Consider the following 12,738-nt stretch of genomic DNA (forward strand, 5'->3'; position numbering starts at 1 on the left):
GACATTACAATACACTTACCGAGGAAATAAGCATATCATGCACGTATTTTTTGCATGAGAAGTGTTTATCATATGACTTATATTACGTGAAGCTACAAATATTTTCAGAATATATAATTAATGAGTAATATTTTTGGACCACATATTTCGTTCTAAGCTGTCCCAGTCACCATACTTTAGGATCTGAAGACACAAAACATGTTTATGTGACTGTTACAATGCATATCTCCAGTTCTGCATAGTTTTTGACTGATCCTGGCTATATTATAAATGTACAATGTTCAACAAGACCTACATTTCTGTGCAAACTATTGATTAAGCCGACGATGAGGTGTTAGCCTAGCCTAAGGTGCTTTCAGGACTAGCTTTATAGCAAGTCTGTTGAGGAGAGTGGGTGATGCATTGCCTGAAATCTGATAACAACTGCTTGTGATGCATCAACGGGATAGGTTGTTTTCTGTTCCCAAATTATCCATACAGTTACTTGCTCTGTCACAGAATCACTTTTCATAAATTTCCGGCAAAGAATGATACCATTTGCGATCTACGTAAAGCACATCTTAGTGGCCCTTGTTGTGGGGTAGATTCTGCACATAATTCTGGAAATGTTTGAAAAAAGTACATTATCACATTTTAAATGAGAACTCAAATGCAGAATAATTTAACAAGGGTGTGTCTCTTATATACTATGTGGTTTTCCCGGAGAATGGCCATAAGATTGATTTACTAAATTAATTTGTGGTATGGGACTGTACAGGGCTACATTGCCCAACAAAAGAGTGAAGCAGCCAGTAGACATGGTCAGATGTCAGTGTAACAGTGTACAAGAACACACCATTGGCTGGCCATTAAAATTGCTACACCACGAAGATGACGTGCTACAGACGCGAAATTTAACCGACAGGAAGAAGATGCTGTGATATGTAAATGATTAGCTTTTCAGAGCATTCACACAAGGTTGGCGCCGGTGGCGACACCTACAACGTGCTGACATGAGGAATGTTTCCAACCGATTTCTCATACACAAACAGCAGTTGACCAGTGTTGCCTTGTGAAACATTGTGATGCCTCGTGTAAGGAGGAGAAATGCGTACCATCACGTTTCCGACTTTGATAAAGGTCGGATTGTAGACTATCACGATTGCAGTTTATCATATTGCGACATTGCTGCTCGCGTTGGTTGATTGATTGATTGATGTTAACAGGAGAGCTAAAACAGCTTAGGTCTAACCCGTTACTGCCCGCACCGAAACTATGTTTATTGTGCGGTATCACTCCCTGTGTATCTAGTAAAGCCAACCAGTGCCCTTAAATAGTGCAAGGAGTCCCCTACCAGTTTTTTGTTAGACACAATTTCTTCAGGTCTAGTTGTCCCGAAGATTCTGTATCTTTTACTCTCCAATGCCATGCATTCAAAGATTAGGTGTGATTCAGTTTCTTCACCCTCATCACAGATCCTACATTTAGGGTCCTCTTCCATTATACCCATTGTGTGTAGGTGTTTTTTGAAGTTCCCATGGCCAGTCATGAGTTTGATCTATTTCCTGTTCAATCCCAGTATTACAGAGCTTCTTTTAAAACATTGCTTGGGCATCATTACCTTACCATGTTTGTGTTTATGGACCTTGGTCCAATATCCTACATGCTGTTTCCTAAGCCAGTTCCATAGTTCTAATTTGATCATAGCCTTGGTGATTGTCAAGACAAGTTCCGGTCCAATAAATGGAGTTGTTGCCCCCATCCTAGCCAATCTATCGGCTTGTTCATTGCCACAGATCCCTGAGTGGCCAGGGACCCACACCGGGCACACCCTATTGCTTCCTAGCTCCACCAGAGCCCTGTGGCAATCTGCAACAATCTTAGATCTTGTTGCAGGAGTTGCCAATGATTTCAGGGCTGCCTGGCTGTCTGAATAGATGTCATTGTAGCACCTACTCATATTCTCTTCCACACATGCCCTGATTGCAGTAATTTCGGCTTGGAATACAGAGGCCAGTTTCCCTAGAGAGATGCTGCTCTCCAGTCTTGGTTGAAACCCGTACAACCCTGCCCCAACGCCTTGATCTGTTTTCGACCCATCGGTGAACCAAACGATGTCCCCCGTACGGTGTCGAACTGTTTTCTCCCTCTGCTCCCTACTTCCAATTATTATGTTGTAAGGCTTGTCGAAGCAGTTCGGAGCTATTATATAGTCAGCGGGCATTTCCCCAGCCATACCTCTATTTACCTCACTCTCTATGTTAGTGTGAGATTCTGGATATCCGAATGAGACCCAGTTTTGGCCAGTTTTAAGTCTGTATGCCCCAGTTGCTGCCTCCATCTTAACCCAAAGGTGAAGTGGAGGCATATCCAGCATGGCTTCCATTCCAGCGGTTGGTGTGCTGCTAATTCCACCCATTATGGCTAAGCAGGCCAATCTCTGCTGTTCTACCTTCTTCCACCACACTACGGCCCCATAGGAATTCCTAGGTCTAACCACTGTGGTGTATATCCAGTGCATACCCCTGGGGCGTAGGCCCCAGTTTTTGCCACAAGCCCTCCTAGTATTCACTAAAGTGCTTTTTGTCTTGGAGCAGATACTCTTAATATGAGGGATTCAAGTTAGTTTCTCATCCAAGGTTACCTCTAGATATTTCACTGTCCCCTTCACAGGTAGAGTTTCATCGAAGAGCTTTAGATTCCAACTTGCATGCTGAATATGTCTCTTCGTAAATGGCACCACAACAGTCTTCTTAGGATTAACTCTCAGATCCTGTTTAATGCACCATTTTTGCATAATGTCCAACCCTCCTTGTGCCATATTCCTGACTGTGTCAGTGAATTTGCCAAGTATTACTATGATAAGGTCATCTGTGTATCCTTGGCAGAAGCAATGTCTGGAATTTAGTTCCTCAATGAGTTCGTTCACCACTAGATTCCACAATAGAGGAGACAAAACTCCTCCTTGTGGGCAGCCTCTAGTGGTCTTAATTACCATCTTTTCATTCATCATGGTGGCCTCTACCTTCCTTCCACTAACCATGGCTCTGGTCCACCTACATATAGTGGTCCCCAGGTCATGCACCTCTGCTGCCCTTACCATGGAATCGAAGGTCTTGTTACTAACGGCCCCTTGATATCCAGCAAGATGCAGAGGGCTATTTTTTGGAAGTGAAGTGCTTTTTCCACCTTCCCGACGAGTTGGTGGAGAGCTGTCTCACATGATTTACCTGGTTGGTATGCGTGTTGGTTCAGGTGTAGAGGGACCCTACATAGCCCCCTCTCCCCAACATATACATTAACCAGTTTTTCCAATGTTTTGAGAATGAAGGAAGACAGACTGATTGGTCTCATATCCTTGGCCTTGGTATGATCAATTCTGCCTGGCTTTGGAATGAAGACAGCCTTCACTGCCCTCCAAACATTGGGAATGATTCCTACTGCTAAGCTAACCCTAAATAGCCTGCATAGGATTCTTATAAGCTTTCCTCCTGCCTGTCGCAGGAGAGCTGGGAAAATTCCATCTGGGCCAGGTGACTTGAACGGCTGAATGTTCCCACCGCCCAATGACTGTTAGCAGAATATGGAATAGGTGGGTTCAGGATGGTAATACGGAACGCTGTGCTGGATCCCAATGGCCTCGTATCACTAGCAGTCAAGATGACAGGCATCTTATCCACATGGCTGTAATGGATCGTGCAGCCACCTCTCGATCCCTGAGTCAACGGATGGGGACATTTGCAAGACGACAACCATCTGCACGAGCAGTTCGATGACATTTGCTGCAGCATAGACTATCAGCTCGGAGACCATGGTTGCGGTTACCCTTGATGCTGCATCACAGACAGGAGCGCCTGCAATGGTGTACTCAACGACGAACCTGGGTGCACGAATGGCAAAACGTCATTTTTTCGGATGAATCCAGGTTCTGTTTACAGCATCGTGATGGTCTCATCCATGTTTGGCGACATCGCGGTGAACGCACATTGGAAACGTGTATTCATCATCGCCACACTGGCGTATCACCCGGTGTAATGGTATGGGATGCCATTGGTTACACGTCTCGGTCACCTCTTGTTCGCATTGACGGCACTTTGAACAGTGGACGTTACAGTCTAGATGTGTTACGACCCGTGGCTCTACCCTCCATTTGATCCCTTCAAAACCCTACATTTCAGCAGGATAATGCACGACCGCATGTTGCAGGTCCTGTCCGGGCCTTTCTGGATACAGAAAATGTTCGACTGCTGCCCTGATCAGCACATTCTCCAGATCTCTCACCAACTGAAAATGTCTGGTCAATGGTGGCCGAGCAATTGGCTCGTCACAATATGCCAGTCACTACTCTTGATGAACTGTGGTATTGTGTTGAAGCTGCATGGGCAGCTGTACCTGTACACACCATCCAAGCTCTGTTTGACTCAATGCCCAGGCGTATCAAGGCCGTTATTACGGCCAGAGATGGTTGTTCTGGGTACTGATTTCTCAGGATCTATGCACCCAAATTGCATGCAAATGTAATCACTTGTCAGTCCTAGTATAATATATTTGTCCAATGAATACCCGTTTATCATCTGCATTTTTTCTTGGTGTATCAATTTTAATGGCCAGTAGTGTATGTAAATGATTAGAGTTGCATTCTCTGTGACAGGGCCACTAGAGTGCATTAGTGTCATTCATGTTTAACATTGTTATCAGGCCTGGTATGGTGTGTATTGGTCAAGTCAATGAAGGAAAATTAGAGGACATATTTTGTGTAGTCACATATTTTTGGACAGTGGTTGGGGTGTGGGGTTGGAGTGTAATTAATAACATACTAAAAATCTTGACCGGTTGTGGGGGTGGAGATGGGTCGGTGTGTAATAGTCAATTATTAATTTTTGTTGGCTGTCTCAAAAACCGTGGCTTCTAGCAAAAATGTTTTCAGTACAACATTAAACTACATTATTAAATTTCCTACAAAAAGCTCCTATTTGTTTTTTCTCCAGGACTAATAGTTTGCGTGTTGCAGAATGATGGAGAAGTCATAGATTCGTAAAATTAGTTTTTAATGGTATTTCTTTAATGTATATTGTTAAACGACATGATTGAGAGCAAATATTAAATATCTGCACCACATCTAAGTGCAGTGGAACCACAATGCGGGATATGTTGTGTTCTGAGGGTGTGTGGGGTTGAAAGGTGGGAGTGGAGTTCAGAAGCGTGACAGATGGTAGGTCACCGGATTGTGGTCATGCACGTCCCTCCTTCACTAGTTTGCAAAATGAAGAGTGAGCAGGCAATTCACCATTCTGTCTACTGCCCTTTGTTACAAAAAGCAAGTACAGGGTGTTTCACAAAGTTATACTCATCCTTCTGCAGCTTATCCTGTGAACCACTAGTGAAGCAGGGTGTTTATTTTTGACAAAGTGTGTTAACAATACAGGAAATGCAAATATGCATTTCTAATAGTACTAATACAAGAAACATATACAAAGAGAATGTGCATAAATCTCTGCACATTGATTAACAATGCTACAGGGCGTTACAGCAGATAACTCTTCTAGACTTACATGTGATCTGTCCTATTCCATCAGACACATTGACACTCACTTTGGAAGATATATTGTGGATGTGGGGTAAGTGATTCCACTCAGTGCAGCTCATTCTACAAATACCATCAATTCCTGAATGGAAGAGGTCTGTGCAGTCTACCAGTAATGGAATTAATGGTGAGAGAATGGTAATAACTTTGTGGTCATTCAATAATTACACAGGTTTACAGCATGTTGTCAACAGTAGACAGTAGCAAGGTGCCATATTTACCAATCCATTTTCCACAAACACTACAAAGATCACTGATAACATCACACTTTACAAATTATATGCTTCTATGCCATTTTTTATGAACATGTTTTATGTAAAAGCCCACTTAACAGTTGCAAATAAGTACTCGTTTAATAATGTTACTTATAATCCATCTTGATTGCAAAATTTTTTATTCATATGACCGGTTTCGGTTCATTCAGAATAATCTTCAGATCTGATATTTCAGTTACAGGAGTAACCCGTCCAAATCCAGCAACTTTCACATGCTGCGTCACCAGGTGACGGATTATAAGTAACATTATACAATCACTGATTGCTGCTATCCCATCAGACATTATGTCTGTTTTTGCAAAACACTCATTTAATAAATTGAAAATTATTTCACTGTATAAATGTGAGATCAGTGAAGTTATTTTGTTTGCTGACATAAGAGAACTGGACTGGAAATGCTGGGAAAATACTGTCTGTCTGTAAACTGGAAGTCGAACAGCACTCATGCTGGAGGAAGTCACCTTTCCCAGAAGAATACTACAGCTGCCTTACAGAACCGATTAAGAATCTGTTTCCCCTCTAACAGTGTAGAACAGTCTGCAGAGATTTGCATAGATTTTGTCCGTATGTGTTATTTTCATTAGTATTATTAGTAACTCATATCTGCATTCCATCTAGTGTTTATGTACTTTGTGGAAAATAAACACTGCAGGGGCACATCTATACACTGTGTTATCAGTGATTCATAAAGTGCACTATTTAGGTCCGTGTAACTTTGTGAAACACCCTGTAGTTGCTTCTTGTGACATAGTGGGGTAGTTAGAGTGGGGAATAACCTGCTCACTTTTCGGTTTGCAGACCTATGAAGGAGACCTCATGCTTCTTCCACACACATCCTCACCCCCTGCACCCTGTTACACCCCCATAATACAGTTTATCCCTCAGTAAGGCACTACTGCACTTAGACATTGTATACACATTTAATATGTGTGTTTAACTGACTTCATTTAAAGATAAACATCAATTTCATACAGTTGAAACAATATTTTTAATAAGCTTCCTTTTTTCCATCTCCTGCAATGCAGAAACTATTAGCCCTAGAGAAAAAATAAATAGGAACATTATTGTAGAAAATTTAGTGTAGTTTTATTTTGTACTGGGAAACATTTTTCGCTAGAGGCTGCGGTTTTTGAGTTATTAAAAAGACAACATGAAAAAGTAACCTTTACAAATGCCCTTGCACTAACAGACAATCAGTCAGGACTTTTAGTATGTTGTTCATGGTATATCCTTCTACCACTGCACAAAAATTTGTGACTACATGAATCTTTTCCCCTAATTTTCCATTATTGACTGGACTACCAGATGGCGGGGGCATCATTCGTGCTGACATAAGCCAAGATTTACAGCTGGCTGCATCCAGAGCTCCCAATCACTACGGTCAGAGCTGCCTCTGCATCTTGGATGTGATCCCCCGGAAAGTAAACAGAGTGGACATTTGCCTCCTTTCCAAACTGCCCACTATTTTCTTAAGGGACTCTATCGCCCACTAATGTTGGAGCTTCCAGTACAAACAATCCCACCCTCTGCATTTGTCCAGACCTTTCAGGAAGGTCAGCTCCAGTCCGAACAGATGAGGCTCAGATGTACTTGCAGCAGTGGACAATACCTCTAACCTGTTTTTAAGGTGTACAAGTATAGCTGTATGGCCAGTACAGACTTTTTTCTGTCTCCCAGAGATTTGCAATCTTGCTACTGATTGGGATTCACCATCATGTAAGTATCAACTAGTCAGGACTAGTGAATCAGAAGACCCTGCGACATCAGGGATCCCAGGCAATGCTATAGGCACTAGAGAAGTAAAAGTATTCATCTCGATGCACCAATGTCAGTGCAGCCCAAGGCAGCAGTCTGAAGCCTGTCACCTATGGCAAACACAGCTTCAAGCAATTTACAAACAGTGGACAATTCCCCCTGCGTCCAAACACATCAGGCACAGTCTCTATCCGCCTTTAATCAATGTTTGTCTGCATCACACAGAACATAACAGTAATCCAAGCAGTCACTGGATGCAATCTAAGTACTGCTGCTACATTACTTGTAGCTTTTACTAGACTCAAACGATGCTTCACACAATCCAAATACACAAACATTTATGCAAAAACTTACACTAAGTTAGTATACACTAGACAGCACAGTAAAATACTCACACACAATTCACTTCCTCGTAGAACCAGGTGAGAACAAAAACTAAACTAAATTCTGTATATAAACAGAAACTGTTGCTGCTCCTGGTGTGTCTGCTCTGCTCTCCAGTTGCAGCTACACTAAGAGCTCCATATACTTCAAATAATCTTCTTTAAGATGAGTTTTCTGAATTTCACTTTCAGCCTTGTGTTAAGGCAATGGTGTCAAGGTATGATCGAGTTGGACACCTAAATATTTTGGATATGATGTAGCCTCAGATTGCATTCCTTGATGTGAAACCCTGATTTTATGATATACCGTTCTATTTAAACCACATAGCTGAGTACTTAAATGAAGTTGATGTTGTTATGATAAATACTGCACTTCTTCAAAGTATTTGTCAGGTGTACTTTCAATTCTGCAAAATACCTTGCCTTTAGTTGCCAAAGCTAGATAATATGTGTAGAAAAATCTCCTGGTGTGCTTTAGAAGTGGTTAGTCACTAGCACAGATGTTAAATAGAACAATGACCAATATGCTTTCTTGTAGCAATTCATTTTTCAGACATCGCCATTGACTGCATTGTACCTGAAACTCCATATTGAATCTTCTGTTTCTGTGTAATTTTTCAACAAGTGTTAGTGAAACTGTAGTTTGTTGTAAGCCCATTGATTTTTTTAAATCAGTATACGATGGTTGACAGTACTGCAACCAGCTGTCAGGTCGATGAAAGCAACATCTGTAATATCATATGTTTCAAATTCATCCTCTGTTAAATTTAATAATCTGAGATGTACGATTCTCCCATGCTCTGAAATGTGTTTTAAGTGATTTAGCAATAGTCTTGCAAAGATTTTGTGTGAGTGACATAATAGTGATGTTGGTGTATCACTTTTAGTGTGTGTTGGTGGTTTGCTTGACTTCAGATTCAATATTACATGTGATTTCCTTCAGATTTTTGTGATATGTGTTTTGAGGCAGTTATGATAGATATCTAGGATCCATTCTCTCACTTTCTTCATGAAATGTTTTATCTGCTTAACTCTGATGTTATTACTGCCGACCGCTTAGGTGGCAGTGTGGCTACATTGTCAGGATGGTGAACGGCCGAGGGTTCAGGCTGACTGGCAAGCCACTGAAGGCTCAGAGAGAAGTGACTGTCAAAAGTCAATCATTTATGTTCTACTTGTATATCAGCACTGCATCAGAATTGGGAAGTGACCACACCCATACCTCACAGAAAAAGGGCTGGTAGGTGGCCTGGGGGCTACGAGATGTGCTCGTGCCCTGGTTTGTTGGCACATGCACTCAGTACCCAGTGTACACCCCTGTTGCGTGAGCCACAGCACTGGCATCAGTAGCACATGGAGACATACACTAATCTTGCAGAGGTAACCAGCTCCGCAATGAATGACCACACGCAGCTGGCCAAGGTGTGGAGCAAGGTGGTGTGCCCACCATGTTGTCGGAAGCTGGCTGCTGTGCCTGGGATATGACCTGCTGCCCCTGGGCAGGAGTCTGGCTGCTGCTGGAGTGAGCTGGTAAGGCCCACCACACACTGGTACCAAGTCGGGAGGGCAGACTTAATGTAGGAAGCTGGTACTGTGGCAGAGACTGGAACCATGGCTGTTGCTGGTGGCTCTATCTCATCTCCTCATGTGGCATAGCCACTTAGTCCTGGTAGACCACTGAGCTCCTAATGATTCTGCTACAAAATTGACAACTTTTTATTCCAGATGGGAGTGCTTCTGTTATATACCAGTGCACCGCATCTTGTTGTACTCGGCAATACCACCAAAACTCCAATGATGGAAAAATCCTTTTGCCTGTGCTGTCCATTACTGCTGTGCTGCCAAGTTACATCACATAAGCCTAGCTCATGCTACACTAAATGAACATTGTTGTTGCCTTAGCCCAAAATAAAACACACTGTGCTCATCAGCTACCGGCAGCTAATGCCATATTCCACCACAACTTGTCACAGATTTTGCAATTAAAGTGGTAGCAGCGCTACAGTACACCCATTCTCAGAAAAGAACCAGCTCCTCAGGCCTCCCTTTAGGCTGGGCTACACAGTACATCACAAGAACACATGAGTTTCTATTACACACATGTCTGGCAGCTCACTGTATAGAGCTCAAAGCCATATTTAGCTTATGAACAGTATGTGCTAAATTTATTTTCTGTGGTACTTAGTTGCTCATGACTACCCAATTAACAGTTCATTAGTTCCCCTGAAACATTAATTATTTGTGCTTTTATACTTCTCATGCTCTGCCTATCATGTGCCCGTGGCAGATCTCTTTGAAAATATTCACAGCTTATTCCATGGCCACATACCCTCTTAAACACTAAGAAATCCCCCTGTGGGTCTGGGGGTTAGAATAGGTCCAAGGTATTCCTGCCTGCTCTAAGAGGCGACTAAAAGTCAATTTTGGACTAAAAGGAGTCTTTCACTTTTTGGCCCTATGAGTTCAGGTCCCATTCTATGGTTTGAACTGCCAATTTCAAAATTTTGCAGAAGTGTGGGCCATATGTGGAAGGACGCCTTATGTGGTGCAGGAGTTATCCATAGTGCCCTTATATTCGATCTCCTGAATGTCTTGTCATAACTTTGCATCTCCACCTGCGATTCAACAATTTGGGCGAGGACACTTTCCGGGGTATGTCATCTTCTTCCGTTGTCTCCTGTCCTCTTTCGCCCCCATGACAGTATTGGATTTCTCTGCACCCAATATCCAGCACGGTAGCCAGTCTGTTGCGGTGGGGCCATCACGTACCCATTTGGTGGTAGCCCCCTGACAACACAGGGATCGCACTGCTGTTGCCTGAGCTTTAAACTCCCCATGTATGCCAAGGAGTAGATGCCTGTCTTCCTGGGGCATCAGTACTCCCAGCAATGGCCATTGTGCCAGTCAGCCTTTGCTGTGGCTGGGTGGCACCCGTGAGGAGAGCCCCTAATTGGAGTGGGTGGCATCAGGGTAGATGACCCGTAATGACGTGGACTATGTCACCTTTTGCTGGTGACCATACAGCACCAGCAGTCTCTAAGAAGGGCAAGATCGAATACAATGCCGACATGTACGGCCCTAAATCGTTTCCCTCCCATGATACACCATGGGAGGAACATAAGGCTACAGAACGGTGAGAGCCATATTCGCCTCAGTTTTTAATCTGTAGCAGAACTGATGGGAATTCCATTCTACCTACGAAGCCTCAATTTTTCTTTGAACACCTTGAGGATAAGTTTGGAGAAGTGACAGCGCTGTCCGAGATGCGAAACGGTGCAGTCTTGATTCAGACAGCCAGCCCAATCCCAAGCGTTACTCGCCTGTGACAAGCTGGGTGATATTCCTGTTTCCGTCACTTCCCATAAAATCCTCAACATGGTCCAGGGGATCATTTTCCATCGTGATTTTCTTTTGCAGTCTGACGATGAGGTCCACGCCAATTAAGAAGGGTGGGGTGTTCATTTCATCCGGCGCGTTTACAGGGAACCCAGAGACAACAGGGTTGCTACCGGTGCCTTCATCTTGGCCTTTGAGGGTGATTCATCGCCTGAGAAGGTCAAGGTGATGTTTTACCGCTGTGACGTTAAGCCCTATGTCCTTCCCCTGATGCGGTGCTTTAAGTGCTCATAGTTCAGGCATATGTCTTCCCGCTGCACTTCCAGCACCACATGTCAAGACTGCTCACGTCCACTGCATCCAGATACTCCATTTGCGCCACCTCCCACTTGCATCAACTGTGGAGAGCACAACTCCTCCTGCTCGCCAGACTGCCCAGTACTCCAAAAGCAGCGGAAAATCATGGAGTACAAGACCCTGGACCGGTTAACTTACACAGAGGCTAAACGTAAATTCGAAAGATTGCATCCCATTTGGTTGACATCGACGAATGCTGCATCTATATCACCATTGCCGTCCCAAGTGCCAGTGGTTCCTCACTCTGTACCACGAACAGTGGACCCTCTGGGCCACCAGAATACATCTGCCCCCTTGGTGGTAGGGGGCAAATCTTCCTCCGTTGCTCCCAAAGCACCTACTTTGGGAGCAAGGCCTCCCCATACGCTGGGGACATCGGTCCTCTCCCCCCTGCCGGAGAAGCAACAGCCTTGGGACTCTCTCTCCCAAAGTCTCCACTAATGCCATGGCAGACACAAGCCAGTGCCTGAAGGAGCCAAAAGCTGCTGGACGAAAAGCTTCACAGTCTTCCTCCATGCCTGAAGATGCTTCAGAGAAATCTTTCCAGCAAGTCCCTAAAGAAAAGCGAGAGAGCAAGCAAACTAAGAAGAAGTCTGCTAAGAAACAGGACCCTCTGGTGGCCCCAACACCACCACTCCCTATTAATTCTGCATCTGAGGATGCAGTGGAGATCTCAGCGTCCCTTTCTGACCTGGACCTCACTGATGCCTCATTCATCATATAAATGGCTACAAATACTCAATCGGTAGCAGCAGGTGATCCTGAGGCATAGCCTGCCTCCTTGCGTGCTTCATTCCCGGCAGGGGACTTGGTGTTGTGTGTCCTCCATCATTTACATCATCATTGATATGCAAGTTGCCGAAGTGGCGTCAACTAAAAAGACTTGCAATACAGTGGCCGAATCCCGAAGGGGATATCCCGTCCAATAAATGCCACACGATCATGTCATTTCATTTGCGCACTTCATGCCTTCCCAATCTCAGGATAACGCCATTTTCCTATGAAATTGCAGCGGTTTTTTTTTCCATCATCTGGCTGAGCTACGGCAACTCTTAAGTTTTGCACCTGC

This window comes from Schistocerca piceifrons, chromosome X, assembly GCF_021461385.2.
Source record: "Schistocerca piceifrons isolate TAMUIC-IGC-003096 chromosome X, iqSchPice1.1, whole genome shotgun sequence".
In the NCBI taxonomy this organism is placed as follows: Eukaryota; Metazoa; Arthropoda; class Insecta; order Orthoptera; family Acrididae; genus Schistocerca; species Schistocerca piceifrons.